The sequence below is a fragment of the Barbus barbus genome (assembly GCF_936440315.1).
Source record: "Barbus barbus genome assembly, chromosome: 20".
Classification (NCBI taxonomy): domain Eukaryota; kingdom Metazoa; phylum Chordata; class Actinopteri; order Cypriniformes; family Cyprinidae; genus Barbus; species Barbus barbus.
Genome location: NC_136748.1, coordinates 29003601 through 29020456, shown reverse-complemented (window position 1 = coordinate 29020456; position 16856 = coordinate 29003601). Strand labels below are relative to the sequence as shown.

The 16856-nt window shown below is 35.2% G+C and overlaps 1 pseudogene across 1 annotated transcript in view; it reads left to right on the top strand.

Moving 5' to 3' along the window:
• Positions 1–14009, top strand: part of LOC306886781 (2-Hydroxyacid oxidase 1-like) — a 35241-nt pseudogene extending 21232 nt beyond the window's left edge. Inside the window, exon 6 of the transcript in view lies at positions 13893–14009. The product of the transcript in view is annotated as a 2-Hydroxyacid oxidase 1-like (transcript). The remainder of the gene's footprint in view (positions 1–13892) is intronic.
• Positions 14010–16856: the final 2847 nt, after the last annotated feature.

The following is a 16856-nucleotide window of genomic DNA, read 5'->3' as shown; positions in this document are numbered from 1 at the left end:
TGATATCATATGAAAATATGAGTGTGTTCTGGCTGATGTATTCAGAATGCTGCTATGCAGTTGCTATGGAGTTCTAAGAGTTTAACAACACGTTTGTTCATGTAAAACACAACAGCGTGTCATGGTGGTTTCCATGGTGTTTCTATGCGGTTGCCAAGGTGATACTATGGTATTCAGTAGGGTGAAATGCAGTTGCTAGTGAGTTCTTAGAGGCAACCAATGCATTCTTGTTCATGCAAAACATGACAAGGTGTTATGGGTGGTTGCCATGGCGTTGATATGCAGTTGCTAAGGTACTATGGGTGGTTGCGAAGGTGTTGCTATGGTATTCAACATGTTGCTATGAGGTTGCTAGATATTAATGCATTCTTGTTCATGCAAAACATGTGTTATAGGTGGTTGCCAAGGTCTTGCTATGTGGTTGCTAGGCCACTGTGGGCAGTTGCCAGGGTGTTTCTATACAGTTGCTTAGGTATCCAAAGTGTTTTTAATATGTTGCTAGGGAGTTATGAGAGGCTACCAAAACATGCTTGTTCATGCAAATCATGACGTGTTATGGGTGGTTGCCATGGCGTTGTTGTTAGTGTACTGTGTATGTTTGGCAAGATGTTTCTATGTGGTTTCTCAGGTGTTTGGAGTCATTTGTAGCATGTTGCCTGTTGTCAAGTAAAAAGAGTAAACCCTTACGTCTCTTTAATATCCTCTAGTCTCTTGATATGGCTCTTGTCCCTCCTTCAATAAAAGTATATGGGATTTATAAAAACAAACCATTAAAGTCAATTGCTTAGAAAATTAATAGCACAATTCTTTGCACTAATCCTAAATATGAGTGATAGTAATTGTGATGGTTGACTTAACAAACACAATAAATCAAAATGCATAGACAAACACACACACACACACACAGCTCATTTATCTCGCTGGTTGTTCAAAAGGCTTCTCCCACACTTAATTGATATGACACACTAATCTGGCATGTTTTGTGGTTTTGCCCTATGAGGAAGTATATTCACTTAACAAGCTATTATATGTGATGTGATGTGACAGTGGTTTGGGCGAGTGTCAACAGGAAGTGATGCAGGGGCATATAAAGCCGGTGGGTATGGCGTAATGGTTTGTTATGACCTATACACTAACTTTCTTATGGAGTTCATATGGAAGGCATACGGGGCCAAAATCTTTAAACAGAATGCGTGAAATTTGTCTGCGTTAACATGACAAAAAACGCAGCAACCAATTAAATTTCTCTATTTGAGACTATATTTGCATATGTGATGCGATGACACATATACTTATAGAAACATCAGACGTCTTGTTTATTCATGAAGGATGTTATAACACATTCCAGTTTTGGCGCCATTGGCTTTCCATAGTCCATTACCTGAGTTGGACTTTGGCAGACGTGCTGTTGCCCTAAAGGAAAACACACACGCAACATGTTCGGGTGGGACCGTTTGCTAGGAAAAACTGAGACGTGTGTGGACATTGGCTCTCAGGCAATATTGTGCATAAACAAACCCAGAGGAAGACAGCATCAGCCATAGTACACAAATAAACGTAAACTGAACAGCTGGGCGTCTTTGGCTTCACACCAGAATGAGAGGTACAAAAATATTTAGACAGGCAGGGTTTGATTTCAAGAACGAAACGAAAAGTAGCCGTGACTATAAAATGTTAAACATTTGAGTTTTTTTGTTTCTTGGCACTCTGAAATTGAGATTTATTTCACAGAGCCATCTCCATCATGCTATGTTCAGAAATGGGAAATTATTACAGAAATAAAAACCTAGAGAAAAATGTTACGGCTCAAAGGTGAAATAAGATATTCAACGGGGGAAAAAATTGGGTGGGATGTGATTTTAGCCATCAGGAATTGATTGGGAGGTGAAAATGTTGATGAGATCAGCTAAAGAAGATTACAAAAAGAAACAATATTTTTCTAGTAATAAAGTACACTGATGAGTAATTAAACTGAAACATGTACTAAGAAAGTAAACCGAGTCAATTCTAATTTTATTCACTGTCTGCAATGGAAGAAATAATACTAATAATAATAATAACAATAATATCTGAATAACCATTTTATTCTATTTATATGACATTTATATGACTATATTTATATTTATGACTTTTATATTTTTTTACACACACACATCTGCATGTGCGCACACACATTATTAATATTAACAAATGTAAATAAAGTCTAAATTCATGTTGATATATATATATATATATTTAAACTTTGTCTGCACTGGAAGAAATACTATTAAAAATAAATAATTAAAAAATAGTAATAAAATTATACAAATACTGTATATGTATATATATATATATATATATACACACACACACACACACACACACACACACGCACACACACACACACACACACAAAGAAAACAAGTAGATAGAATAGAAAAAGAATATAGAAAACTAGTGTCAGGTTTTTTTAAGAGAAACAAGCAGTTAGAAAACGAATAGATATCTTAAAAGAGACATTTTTCTTTACTATATGAAAAACTTGTCAAAATTAGAGCCATATATATTATTATGCATCTGCCAGGCTAAATGTTCAAATTCAGTCTCATTATTACAAAGCACACTACTCAAAATAAAGTCATTCAGTTCAAATAGAGTCATATGCTGGGTTCACAAGACTCTGTCCTTCACCCTGTGCAGTGTGAGTGAGTCAGGGCGAGTGTGTGTGTGTGTGTGTGTGTGTGGATGGATGGAAGAAGACCTCTTTATGCACCGGCCATTAAACCGTGTGAGAAAAGACAGCAGACGTGCACCTGCAGCCCTTCAAAGTGCCACATCCTTACATCAACAGCATGACTGCTCTGTGTTACGTAAAGCTGTACATTTACAATGCAGGTGTCGAGCTCCGTCCGATTACACAGACCTGGATCTGCTGCCAAACAAACAAAATCCTCTGCCAGCCCTTCTGAGGAACTACTCGGCACATTTAACACAATATCCCCCAATACAGTGTCGTTCTAACACTGTCTCTGAAGTCTGTAATGTGACTGTGGATGAAAAACTTAAAATAAGTCAAATGTGACCCAGTTATTTTCAGCCATCAGTTCATCAGTGTTGTTATCATTGATAAAAACTAAACCTATTAAAAACATTTTCATTAATGGACCCTTTTTACATTTCCAGGAATCTCAGAAGAAGAAGTCAACATAGTTGTGTAAACTTCTATAGTGATAAACAGAAACTGCAGCAAATATCATTTTTGCATTCCCATTTGATTAACTATAGCTAATCTAACACAATGTAGTGTCATAAATGTATGGAAGCCTGTTTCTGCCACTGAATAAAAAAACAAGGTTATTGCAACATTTTATCTCACAATTCTGACTTTTTAACTTGCAATTGAGAGTTTATATCATGCAATTCTGAGATAAAAAGTCAGAATTGTGAGATAAAAAATCACAATAACCTTTTTATTTTTTGTATTCAGTGGCAGAAACGGGCTTCCATATAAATGTACATTAAATTCATTAATGTATAAAAAAATAAAATAATAAAAATACAAAAAAAACCTTTTATGATTTATGATGATAACTGTGTAAACAATCAGTGTGTGAAAATAATCCATTGAAATAAAACTGGAAAAAAAATTTAAAGTAAATGAAAAACTAAATGAAAAACCTTGGGAACTGACTGAAATAAAATAAGTTTAAATAGAAGTACTAAAATTATTTATATATATATATATAAATATATATATATTATCAGATATATTTAAATTATCAGATATATACACAGACACCTCCAACATATTTAAATACATATTTGTATCTGAACTGTTGAAATACTGTACAAAATTTAAAGGGATAGTTCACTAAAAAAAAAAAAAAATAATAATAATAATAATAATAATTTACTAATTTTCCACATCCCACAAAAATATTTTTTTTTCTCCTTTTATTATTATTTTTTTTGTTATATTTTTTTTTATTAAAAACTGATAAAGCATGTAACAAAATTACTAAAACCTAAACTAAAATTTCAAAAAATTTCAAAATATGAATAAATACTACAATAGTATACTGTATTAATAATACTAAACACGCAGCCAACAAATTTAAGAAAAATAAAATAAATAATTTGATTTATACTGTGGGGAAATACTATAAAAAGCTTTAAAAGGGATAGTTTACAACAAAATTAAAAATTTAAACTCACAGTCCACAAAAGGAGATTGTTTATTTATTTTTTCACGAAAAGAAAGCGAATACGGAGTGCAGTTGAGCTGCAAAATGAACAAAAAACTGACTTTTCAGACAATACTGAATGAAAATTGGGTCAGTTCCACACACAATGCATCATAAGATGCATCCCAAGTTGTAGGAACTGCTTTCTGGTGTTTTGTAGAGCTTAAATGCATGCATCCCCACTCATCTGCAAGGAAAAGAGCAGCGCGTTCATTCTCCATTTGTGCTCCACAGAAGAAAGAATAACAAACAGGTTCACAACAACACGAGGCTAAGTGAATGCAGAAGCGAAAGCCACATCACACGCATTCAGCCTGGAGTATCGCGACGCGTTACGCCAACAAAGGTCAGGAGAACACACATGGGAGCCAAAACACACAGAGCGGGTGATGTAAACTAGAGGAACAGCGGTGTACCCCGCTGGATTCACCTCTTCAACTGCTACCGGTTTCCATTTCCATTTAACAAATTCCTTGATAATGAATCCCACATGCGCTAATAAATGACTTTGAGAATTGCTCACTGGCTGGAGCAGCTGGATCTGCTGGAATGCTCGTGTGGTTTACTAACAGTTCACCATCTTTGGTGTAACGCACATGTGACATCTATTACTGCGCAGCTCAGACTCTTTTATTGTGTCTTTGGAGTGTATGGTGGGGAAAGCCAGGCAAACGACACGAGGAGCCAAACCTCCCCAAACTGGATTGTGTGCGTGCAAAACTCAGTGCATCTCCATGCAGTTGTTTAGGAAACGGGGTGGTTGTTATTCTATTTCGTCTTTCATTTGGAATCGTGTACTGCATGCATTTTGGCTAATTGCACTTGAGTGTTGATCTATTGAGTTTGGTTGTCACTTTTATGTCCTTGTGTGTCATTGGCTAATATTGATTGCAATGTTGTTCTCATTGGCTGCTTTATGTTTTAAAGTATGTTTGGCTTCCTGTTTGAAAACAAAGCTTGATGAAGTTCGACTGACCGAAACACTGCTTTAAAATGTGATTTTGTAAGCTTAAAGGCAAGAAAACACAAAATATAGTGTTATAAATGTACATTTAAAAACTAAATAAAATAAAAAATAAAATATATTCATCACAGTCTGTGCAAAAGATCTAGTGAAATAAAATAAAGTTTATTTTCTTTTATTTCAGTTAGCTGCCAAGGCAACATTTCTTATTTTTGTTTAGTTTAGTTTTTCCATCTAATATTTTTAAGTCATTTTTTAATGTAGTAAAATGACTAAAATAATACAAAACTAAATAAAAAATAAACCGAAACATTAAAAACGAATAAAACGTTTGAAGACATGCCTGATGAAGTGTCCAAATTTTGCATTAAAATTTGATTGTGCAAGCATAAAGGTAAGAATTTGTTATAAATGTACATTAATTGTTTTAAAAATGAAAATATAAAAACTGTGCTACACTGAAAAAAAAAAATATTCATTGAATTTACCAATTTTTTTAAGGTGAGTGGTTGCAATCAATTTATTTTAGCTACATTTAATAATAAATAATAAACAAATTTAGTTGACAAACTTTCAACATATATATATATATATATATATATATTATTTAAATGCAGCTAAAATAAATTGTTTGCGACCACGTACCTTAAAGAAAATTCAGTGTAGATTTACCATGTTAATAACTATTGAAACGCATCATCACAGTCTGTGCACTGCAATAAATTATTTTTTTAAATAAATAAATACAATAAATAAAATGAGCTGTCAAGGCAACATTTCTAATTTTCATTTAGTTTAGCTTTTCATCTAATATTTTTAAGATGATGTACTAAAATTACTAAAATAATAATAAATAAATAAACAAATAAATAAATAGAAACATTAAGAACTAATAAACTAATAAAAATGTTTGAAAACAAAGCTGGTTGCATGACTAAAAATACAGTAAAAATGGTAATATTGCTAAATATTATTACAGTTTTAATAAGTGTTTTCTATGTGAATATATTGTAAAGTGTAATTTATTATTGCTATTTTTCAGCATCATTACTCCAGTCTTCAGAGTCACATGATCCTTCAGAAATAATTCTAATATGCTGATTTGCTGCTCAAGAAACATGTCTTATTATTACAGAAAACAGTTGTGCTGCTTCATATTTCTGTGCAAAGCATGATACGTTTGAATTTTTTAGGATTCTTTGATGAATAGAAAGTTTAAAAGAACAGCATTTATTTGAAATATAAATCTTTTGAAACATTATTAATGTCTTTATTGTCACTTTTGACCAATTTAATGCATCTTTGCTCAATAACAGTAGCAATTTCTTTCAAAAACTAAATATTTTTTAACGGTATAGTGTAGGATGTACATTGCATGTGTTTCTTTTCACTCACTCACAGATGAACAGGAAGTTACGGCCGAGGGACGGCGCTCCAGCCAATCACGTCACGGCTGCGTTGACTTCATGTCTTCGCCATCTTCAAGCAAGCTTTGTTTGCTCACAGCTGAGGATTCAGAAGGAAAGAGAGATTCTCGACTCTAGCGTTGCCATTTTACACACAAAGACAGTCCTGTTGTCTAACAGAGGTTTTCCTGTTGTAGGAGCTTTTCACGCTTCCAAAGACGCATTTCATGGAACAGTTAACAAGGTCAAAGCATCCCATCAACGAACACCGTACTAAACACAACAGCTCAGCTTCCCCATTCACACACATTCACAGAAATCAACACGAGAGCTCGCAAACACTTCACTTTCTCGTGTTTCTCCTCGCCTGGAAGTACTTCCATGTGTCCAAATACAAAGCAAAAGTCATGGAAGCTGTGAGTGAATCACACTTTGCTTTCATACTGAAAAAAGTGGAACCATTAGGGAAGCAAACAAGAGCTACTCGAGTGTCTTATGGTTTGTTTGTCTAAGGTTTTAATACTATTGCATGGATATGCTGGTCTGCCTTGAAAAATAAGCAACCCTGTAATTGGTTTCGAGTTCGCATGAAGTAAAACTCTAAGAAAAATACTGCATTCAAATAAGCAGAACGAAATTAAGAGGTAACATTTTTAGAGCAATGCTAGATACTTACATAAACTAAACAAACATGCAAAAATAAATTATACAGTAAAATATCATGATAGCATTTAAATCGTAAAAATTATTTCTTTAAAAGTTCAGTGTGTTACTTGGCATTTATTTGTAATTATATAGAAAATTTACTAGCCAGATTTCTGTGTGAAAATTCACTCTGATTGAAAAAAGTTTCAAAGTAAATTTTTTTAGTATTTAATCTATGCTGATTTCAACTTTATTTAATTCAAAATAAAAGATTTAATCAAATTGTAATTCAAATTCATTTCAAATTCAATAAATTAATTTTAATTCAATTCATTTCATTCTAAACTGTAATGAAAATCCAATACAAAAGTCTAAAAACAGGCTTAATGCGAAATATTTAAACTTTTTGTTTTTTTTAATAACTCAAAAAAATGACATCAAAAATATAAATAACATTAAAATATGTTTGCAAAAATAGTACAGAATTATGCATATTATGTAATATGTAAAAATATTTTTTTTTAAAACAAAACCAAATAAACTGAAAAGAAATGCAATACATTATTATATGATATACATATGATATACATATATAAAGTCTTATTAGATCGAAAAACATTTTCTTGATGCAAAATATATCATATTACTTAAATAAAAAATTAAGAATAAAATGTAAAGTATTTTAAGTTTTTAAATAAGCATTGTAATTGTTCAGTTCATTATATGTGACCACAAAACCAGTCTTAAGTGTCAATTTTTCGAAATTGAGATTTACACATCATCTGAAAGCTGAATAAATGAAATTTCCATTGATGTATGGTTTGTTATGATAGGACAATATTCGACCGAGATACAACTATTTGAAAATCTGGAATCTGAGGGTGCAAAAAAATCTAAATATTGAGAAACTCTCCTTTAAAGTTGTTCAAATGAAGTTCTTAGCAATGCATATTACCCATCAAAAATTAAGTTTTAATATATTTACGGTAATAAATTTACAAAATATCTTCATGGAACATGATCTTTACTTAATATCCTAATGATTTTTGGCATAAAAGAAAATTCGATAATTTTGACCCTGACAGTGTATTTTTAGCTATTGCTACAAGTATACCCCAGCGACTTAAGACTGGTTTTGTGGTTCAGAGTCACATATTGGTGGTTATACACTTCACTCAACCAAACTAGTTTTTTAAATTATGTTATTGCCTATTTTCCTTTCTTTTCTTTTTCCCACCAAATTTGCATCATGTTGGTGGAGCGCAGGAACAGATGAACACAAAGCAGAGACGGGGACGGGGGACAGTATCGGGGACTCTGATGTAGAGAAGTTCAAGTGTGAAAGGCCCCGCACCTGGACCAGCGACATAAAGAGCCACATTCATTCACTGATGCCAACACAAATGTCAGCGAACACAAAAGCCTATCGTTTCAAGCAGAGCGCCGTCTCATGTACATCATACAGAGCTTTCTTCACGCATAGATGACGTCACTGAGTGGATACAGATCCCAAAGAGCTGCAATCGATTCACTCAACACTGAAGCAGATCAGACAAAAAAGGTTTAATTGAGTGGACACAGACGCTGCCAGATCACGAAAACTGTCTAATTGACAAAGGAGAGTCGTGCAAGAAAATTCACAGCTAACAGACTGTGGCTCATTAAAAAAAAAAGAGAGAAAAGCATGACTTCAACATTATGAAGCTTTTCCTGAAAAAAAAAAGAAAAATGCTTAAACCAGTCTAAGGTGGACTAAGGATATTAAGTCTGGTTTGGTCTAAGCCTAAACCACCTAAGACCAGCAAACCATGATACACTGTGTGTGTGTATATATATATATATATATATATATATATAAATAAAATAACATATTTCATATATCTAGATAGATACACAGACCTCTGATTGATATCTCCGGTTTCACAGACAAGGCTTAAGCCTAGTCCTATACTAAACTATAAATCTGAGCCGGTTCAACTGAAAGAAACTTGCACTGATTGATCTTAAAACATGTCAGTGCCTTTGTTTTGTCTTAAGATGCACACCAGTACTGCTTTGTTCTAAAGCATGTTTATAAAAATTACTTAAATGTCCTAATTAAACTATGGCCTAATCCTGATTTAGGCTAAGCCCTGTCTATGAAACTGGGCCTTAATGTGATATTTGCCAGCTATACATAAATGAAACGGGTCAGCACTCAAAATGATAGCATTTTTTTACATTTGATTTTATTTAATAAAATTCATTCAAATTGTTTATAATCAGCATCTCTGTTCATTGTGAAAACAATTAAATTTATTAATTTAGTTTATTAGTCAAGTCAAGTCAAGTCTGCTTTATTGTCAATTCTTCCACATGTACGGCACATACATACAGATAATTGAAATTGTGTTACTCTCAGACCCTTGGTGCATACAGTTAACATTTAAGACACTGACAGAGATGTTCAAATACAGATAAATACAGTTTAAACATATGTACAGATATACAAATGAGGACATTTGTAGAAAAATAAAGAAAGAGATAGATAAAGTGGCATAAAGCACATGGCAGATAGAGTGCAAACCAGTTAAATAAAACAAAACTGTGCAGATATATGTGTATATGTATAGAGTGAATATATATAGTGCAAGAGGAGCTTATCAGTCTGTTAAAGTGACAAGAGAACAGTCTTTTTATCAGACTATCCGAAGAGGTAGTTTGCAGTCAATGCTGGATGAGGTAGTGATCAGTCCAATGCTGCACAAGTGACAGGTGCTGGTCACTGTTTTTAAGTGTGTGTGTGTGTGTGTGTGTGTGTGTGTGTGGGGGGGTGGGGGGGGGGGGGGGGTGAAGTCCTGGGTGGGGGGTCGCAGTATCAGTGTCCAGTGTTGCATGGGGTTAAAGAGGGGAGGGGGGACAAGGACGGGAGGGAGTTCAGCTTCCTGACAGCCTGATGTATGAAGCTGTCCTACTTATTAGTACTACTACAGAAATTTGACCCGTTTCATTTATGTGTGACTTAAAAACATTAGTTTATTTTGAAATTGTGTAATCCAAAAGCATGGAAATGTTATATGCAATTCAAATCCATAAATCTTAAATTTAGGCCTAAATATTTCTAAAAAAAAACATAGTAGAGGATAATTTACCAAAGTAATATAAAAACGATCAGCATTTAATATAAACCTTGCTTGCTTGTTTGTTGACACTAAGTTAGCAAGACTTCAAATCCATGTCATGACCCACAAGCAGCTCAGTTTAGTTAACGGTTTGCATCTGCGAGTGCCGTGTTTGTTGTCTTAAAGCATTAGGACATCATATGTTACACGTTAGCTGGCCTCCTTCCGCTTCACGGCTGAACGCCGGCGTTAGGTGTCTGTAACATGTCTTGATGTGGGCCATGGCTGCGGTTTCTTGTCCAATCAAAGCGTTGTGTCTGTCTTTGATGCGAGAGCGCAGTAATTAGCGCGCGTCGCAGGATTAGCCACTTCCGTAGGTCTTTGAGATTTATTAGTCATTGGGCCGCTCTCAGATTTGAGTGGACTTGTTAAATCAATTTCCTCTTAGTCTTCCATTGTGGCGCTGCTAATCAAATCACATTAGATTGTGCTACAGTTGACAGATCTGTGAATGAAGACTTTAGGAGGGAGGTGTGAATTATCCACACGAGGGGAAGTTTAGGCACTGAATGCGGTTTATCATGGTGTTTTCTATAGAAGTGTGTGTTTGGAGAACAGGAGCTTCCATCCCACATAAATAGTCTTAATCAAAGAATAGGCCTACTAATGTACCTGGAGAGAGATATCCTCTAGTATTCACATTCATCTCAATTAAAACTGCTTGACTGACACTTTTATGGGTGCCAGTTAGCAAAGCCAGCAATGTCATGTGACTACTCACTCTAGAGATGTAAGAAAATGAAGTCAAGACTATATTATATTATGACACTTTTTTAATTTAGAAAATTAAATAAAAAAAAATATCTGTTCATATATATATGTACTATTACTATATAAAAGTTTTACACACTTTTACACAAAACCAAATGAAATAAAAAATACAAATATTATAAGAGTTAATAATTAAACATAGGAAATCTATATAATCTCATTTGGTTTTGTGAAAAATGTTAACTTTTATATATTAATAGTATGTACACACACACACCAACACACCTATACTGTATATATATTGTTTTCATAAAGCCAAATTAACAAATATATACAGTGGTGTGAAAAAGTGTTGGCCTCCTTCCTGATTTTAATTTTTTTGCATGTTTGTCACACTTTAATGTTTCAGATCATCAAACTAATTTAAATATTAATCAAAAATAACACAAGTAAACACAACATGCAGTTTTTAAATTAAGGGTTTTTTTATGAAGGGAAAACAAAATCCAAACCCCCATGGCCCTGTGTGGAAAAGTGTGTCCCATTACATCTGGCGTAATAGTAACACAGCATTTCAGAAAAAGAACATCATACCAACAGTAAAATATGGTGGTGGTAGTGTGATGGTCTGGGGCTGCTTTGCTGCTTCAGGACCTGGAAGACTTGCTGTGATAAATGGACCCATGAATTCAGCTGTCTACCAAAAAATCCTGAAGGACAATGTCCGGCCATCTGTTCGTGACCTCAAGCTGAAACGAACTTGGGTTCTGCAGCAGGACAATGATCCAAAACACACCAGCAAATCCACCTCTGAATGGCTGAAGAAAAACAAAATGAAGACTTTGGAGTGGCCTAGTCAAAGTCCTGACCTGAATCCTATTGAGATGCTGTGGCATGACCATAAAAAGGCGGTTCATGCTCGAAAACCCTCCAATGTGGCTGAATTACAACAATTCTGCCAAGATGAGTGGCCAAAACTCCTCCACAGCGCTGTAACAGACTCATTGCAAGTTATCGCAAACGCTTGATTGCAGTTGTTGCTGCTAAGGGTGGCCCAACCAGTTATTAGGTTTAGGGGGCAAGCACTTTTTCACACAGGGCCATGTGGGTTTGGATTTTGTTTTCCCTTCATAATAAAAAACTTCATTCAAAAACTGCATGTTGTGTTTACTTGTGTTATCTTTGATTAATATTTAAATTAGTTTTCTGAAACATTAAAATGTGACAAACATGCAAAAAAATAAAAAATCAGGAAGGGGGCCAATACTTTTTCACACCACTGTATATACTTACTACTATATATGTATTTATATTTATATATATATATATATTTAAATAAATATGAAATATATAAATATGTATTATATTTATTATCATACATAATACGATTAAATAATATAAAAAATAAAATAATATAACAGTATTTAATCAACTTGTTTTTAATGGTCAATCAAGTTTTTTTTTTTTTGCGCTGGGGGTCAGCAAAACTGTAAATTTACAGTGAAATAATGTGACCCTGGACCACAAAACCAGTCTTAAGTGTCAATTTTTTCGAAATTGATAATCTTTCCATTGATGTATGGCTTGTTATGATAGGACAATATTTGGCTGAGATACAACTATTTAAAAATCTGGAATCTGAGGGTGCCAAAAAATAAAAATGCTGAGAAAATCGCCTTTAAAGTTGTCCAATTGAAGTTCTTAGCAATGCATATTACTAATCAAAAATGAAGTTATGATATATTTACGGTAAGAAATTTACAAAATATCTTCATGGAACATGATCTTTACTTAATATTCTAATGATTTTTGGCATAAAAGAAAAATCGATAATTTTGACCCTAACGGTGTATTTTTGCCTATTGCTACAAATATACCACAGCGACTTAAGACTGGTTTTGTGGTCCAGAATCACATATATTTATTTATTATGGCTATTCGGTGGAGGTGAATATCTGTGCATAAAATGCTGATTTATCCATATACAGTATGCTCTTAAGTCAACACAGTCTTCTTCAGCAGAAACAATAGAAAGCAGGAGAAACAGAAGCACAAAGCAGGTATCAGGCAAACACTGAGTGCTCATTCAGACTCTCAAGACAAACAGGCCTTGTCGGTCTGAATCTTCGCAGTCAGCGTGCAGCTCGCACTGCCAAAGCACAAATGAGTTCAAATGCGCACCTGCAGCTCCAAACATCCAGCAATTACAGCAACATTTCGCCTAAAAGCCTGGAGAAAAAAACACTCGGCGTAGCCTTTTAGAGCCTTTAACCTTTAGCAGTGAACATAAACTAATTACATTCCTCATGCGGCGGAAGCCTCGACACGGCCGCGAATGGGAATCGCCATTGATGACTTAATTAGCGCTTGCCGATGTGGAGCGTGTAATTCCGCCGGACTTGCTCTCGTCAATGGCCTCTCATTATCTCAGTTCTCCACTGAAGCGACCCGCTGAAAACGCCACTTGCTTGGATGGAGGGACATTCATATTCCTGAAAATGTCAGCTGGGAGCCCCTTCCTCCGGCCGACACAATGAGGCCCATTGTCGAGCGGCGCTTAGCCATCATTTCTTCCCGTCAAAACAGCTTTTATTTTAGCAGTGACGTGTTAATGGGCCCGCGGCTGGGTGTGAGAGTGTCCTGAGCTACACACATCAGATGGAGGTCAGAGGTTAACGCCGACTCTCGGATTCGGGTGGCTGGGATTTGCGCAACCTTTCCACCGAAACGGAAACCGGGGAGGGAAAAGCAATGGGGCTGATAATGTGATATAATTAGTCAGACGGTTTCTGGGTCAGAATCATTGCTGGCCAGCACCGAGCCGGAGAATGGGCGCAGATGGGCCACCTGGACCTCGACGGGGGTCACCGGGGCCCTGCAGGTGGACCGCATGAGATGATGCCCTGCCAAGGCCTTCATTAAGGATTGCTGGGAAAATATGTGAGATTTTGGGCTATTTTGCTTCCTCTTCAAACTAGTGGAGAGAAAATATCCAAAATACACATTTAAGTGCTTATCTGTAGATTTCAGTTATAATAAAGATTTTTAAAGGCCATTTTCTCATTAAAAAAAGAGTAGCACTTCTATAAACCAAACTTTACATATTGGAATGCTTTTTTTATTTAGAAAATAAATAAAAAATACATAACTAGCCTACTTCATTATATATAAATAAGTATAAAAGTTACCGTTGTTCACAATGAACAAAAAATTCATTCACACTGTTTTATAACATTGTATTCTTGAAAATAAAAATGTTATAAAGCATATATATATATATATATATATATATATATATATATATATATATATATATATATATATATTAGGGCTGTCAATCGATTAAAATATTTAATCGCGATTAATCACATGACTCGTGATTAATCGCAACTTAATCAGATTTATTTATTTGTTCTAAATGTACCTTAAATTAATACTTTTCAAGTTTTTAATACTCTGGGCATGGACAAATATGGATGCTTTATGCAAATGTATGTTTATTATTATTGAAACCATAGTAAACAGAGCATGAAGACTAGACATGTATCAAAGGTCATAGATGTTTTTCAAAGAACTTGTTCATGTCTATTAGTATATGAAAAAAAGAAATACCAGGTTCCCATTACTTCTCTTTCTTTGTACTGAGCAATTTATTTACAAAAACCTGTTTACATTTTTGCATGACAGGGCAGCTCTTCTTCTGAACATGCAAAATGTACATTTATTATATATTATTACATTTGTTTGTCTCTCTGTGCCCACATATTGTATTTTTATGCAGCTAAATTCTCAATAAAACTGTTTTCATTGATATATTTTAATGTTTCTGTTGTCAGACAACGGAATGAATATGAAATAGTGATTGAAACGCGACCCATTAAGACTAAAAAACTCTCCCTTCCAAGACATTAATCTGCACAAAAATCCTGATAATCGAGCCGTCGTCTGATGAACTCAAATACACATAAGATAAAGACAATAGCTGTACTGTGATTTTGGCTATACTTGCATGTAAAATTAGAGAAGCCACGTAATTGTGTTTACCTGAAAGCGCTGCTCCTCTCCGCCGCTCGCTGAACAGAGCAGACGCGCAGAGAGAGAATATTACTTGCTCAAATGTTATTTCAATTGCTATATAAAGTGAAGTGACATACTGCCAAGTATGGTGACCCATACTCGGAATTCGTGCTCTGCATTTAACCCATCCAACGTGCACACACACAGCAGTGAACACACACACACACACACACCCGGAGCAGTGGGCAGCCATTTATGCTGCGGCGCCCAGGGAGCAGTTGGGGGTTCGGTGCCTTGCTCAAGGGCACCTCAGTCGTGGTATTGAGGGTGGAGAGAGCGCTGGACATTCACTCCCCCCACCTACAATTCCTGCCGGCCCGAGACTCGAACCAGCAACCTTTGGATTACGAGTATGGCTCTCTAACCATTAGGCCACGACTTCCCCTTAAATATTGTTCCAAATTACACTGTTGTATATGTTCTCTTCTCCTATGCATGCTTTGGCAATGCAAAATGTGCTTTTGTCATGCCAATAAATCTAATTTTGGGGGCAGTCGTGGCCTAATGGTTAGAGAGTCTCAGATCCGGCAGGAATTGTAGGTGAGGGGAGTGAATGTACAGCACTCTCTTCCACCTTCAATACGTGAGCAAGGCACCAAACCCCAACTGCTCCCCGGGCTGCCCACTGCTCTGGGTGTATGTTCACTGCTGTGTGTGTGCACTTTGGGTGGGTTAATTGCAGAGCACTAATTCCGAGTATGGGTCACCATACTTAGCCACATGTCACGTCACTTTCACTTTTCACTTTCACTTTAATTAAATTGAATTGAAAATTGAGAGAGAGAGAGAGAGAGAGAGAGAGAGAGAGAGGTGTGCACGGTGGGAAAGCAAGACCTCGCGCTCGTGTGGTAGTCCGTGAGTCTCAGAAACTATATAAGGTTTGGCCACTTTTTTGAAGGGAAAAAAAGGCGCTGAAGGGGTCTGCGATGTCGCTAAGTTGGCAACACTGTGCATCTCCATTTCTTCAACTACGGGTTAGCTCACGGGTCAAACAGAAAATGTGTGCTGTTTTAATCATGCATTAATAAAATTAGTGCCGTTAAAATGAATTTGCGTTAACGCGTTAACTTTGACAGTCCTAATATATATACAGTCATGGCCAAAAATATCGGAACCCTTGGTAAATATGATCAAAGAAGGCTGTGAAAATGAATCTGCATTGTTAATCCTTTTGATCTTTTATTAAAAAATTTCACAAAAAACTAACCTTTCATTGGATAAGAATTTAAAATGAGGGGAAATATCATTATGAAATAAATGTTTTTTCTCAAATACACGTTGGACACAATTATTGGCATCCCTAGAAATTCTTATGAGTAAAATATCTCTGAAGTATATTCCCATTCATGTTCACAATATTGAGCACTCCAGGGTGATTATGAACATGACATTATTCAGCCATGGCTTCCTGTTTCACAGAAATATAAACAGGAGGGAAAACAAAGCCCAAATTCCCTTAATCATCCATCACAATGAGAAAAAACAAAGAATATATTTCTGATGTGCAGCAAAAGATAATTGAGCTTCACAAATTAGTGAAGTGGCTTTAAGAGCTAGAACAGTGACAATTCTCATTTCCACCATCAGGGCAATAATTAAGAATTTCCAAACAACATAAAATGTTACGAAACTGCCTGGAAGAGGACGTGTGTCTATATCGTCCTAATGC